Genomic DNA, 1,551 nt, shown 5'->3' on the forward strand with positions numbered 1-1,551 from the left:
ACTTTCAGCAAGCAGGGTTGTATCATTAGCATATCATAGGTTGTTAATGTGTCCTCCTCCAATCCTGATGCCACATTTTTCGTCATAGAACCCAGCTTCTCGTATTATTTGCTAAGCATATAAGTTGAATAAGTATGGTGAAAGAACACAACCTTGTCGCACACCTTTCCCAATTTTAAAACATTCAGTGTTCCCATGCTCTGTTCGAGCAACTTGGTCCAGGTACAGATTCCTCAGAAGTACAATTAAGTGTTCTAGAATACTTATACTTCGCAATGTTGTCCATAGCTTGTTATGATCCACACAATTGAAAGCCTTTGCGTAGTCAGTAAAGCATAGGTAAGCATCTTTCTGATATTCTCTGTTTTCAGCCAAGATCCATCGGACATCAGCAATGATATCTCTCATTCCACAGCCTCTTCTGAATCCAGCTTGAACCTCTGGAAGTTCTCTATCAATGTATGATTTAGCCGTTTCTGTATTACATTTAGCAAAATGGCCTCGCTTGAGATATCAAAGAGATTGTCTGATGATTTCCACATTCCATTGGGTCACCTCTCTTTGAAGCTGAAGAAAATGAAAACAAGTCCACGAGAGCCAAAATATTACCTTGAATTTAGAGGTCATCTGAAGAACAGATTTGATACATTAAACACTAAAGACCGAAGACCAGAGGAGTTGTGGGATGACATCAAGAACATAATACATGAAGGAGGAAAAAGTCATTAAGAAAACAAGAAAGAAGGAAAAGGTCAAAATGGATGCCAGAAGGGACTCTGAAACTTGCTCTCCAGTGTAGAGATGCTAAAGCAAATGGAAGAAATGCGGAGGTCCAAGAGCTGAACAGAAAATTTCAAAGATCAGCTCGACAAGATAAAGCCAAATACTATAATAAAATATGCAAAGATTTGGAATTATGAAACCAAAAAGGAAGAACACGGTCAACATTTCTCAAGCTGGAGGAACTGAAGAAAAATTCAAGCCTCGACTTTCATTACTGAAAGATTCTCTAGGCAAATTATTGAATGATGCAGAATGCATCAAGAAAAGATGGAAGAAATACACAGAGTCTTCATACCAAAAGGAAATGGTTAATGTTGAACCATTTCAAGAGGTAGCATATGATCAAGAGCCAATGATACTCAGGGAGGAAGTCCAAAGTGCACTGAAGGAATTGGCAAGGAACAAGGCACCAGGAATTGATGGAATAAAAATTGAAATCTTTCATGAAAGTGAGGTGGCACAAGAGGCACTCACTCATCTCTGCCAAGAGATTGGGAAGACAACTATCTGGCCGACTGATTGGAAGAGATCCATATTTGAACATACCAGCAGGTAGGGAAAAACACAAACAGCAATCCCTTTACACAGCACCCTGCAAAGGCTCAGAGACTGGCAGCAGCAGATACCTTGGGTAGCATGGTGAAGATGGGGCCAAAAACAGAAGAATTGCTGGAAAGATTCCTTAAGAATCAGCTAGACCCCAAAGTTTTACTAAAGGTAATACAGAAACAGCTACAATCATACATTGACAGAAAACTTCCAGAGGTT

General features: G+C 39.6%; 1 pseudogene; it reads left to right on the plus strand.

The window, feature by feature from the left end:
- The first annotated feature begins 1,419 nt into the window (after positions 1 to 1,419).
- Positions 1,420 to 1,551, plus strand: part of LOC102820594 — a 10,206-nt pseudogene continuing 10,074 nt past the window's right edge.

Source organism: Chrysochloris asiatica, unplaced genomic scaffold (genome assembly GCF_000296735.1).
Source record: "Chrysochloris asiatica unplaced genomic scaffold, ChrAsi1.0 scaffold00024, whole genome shotgun sequence".
Lineage (NCBI taxonomy): Eukaryota > Metazoa > Chordata > Mammalia > Afrosoricida > Chrysochloridae > Chrysochloris > Chrysochloris asiatica.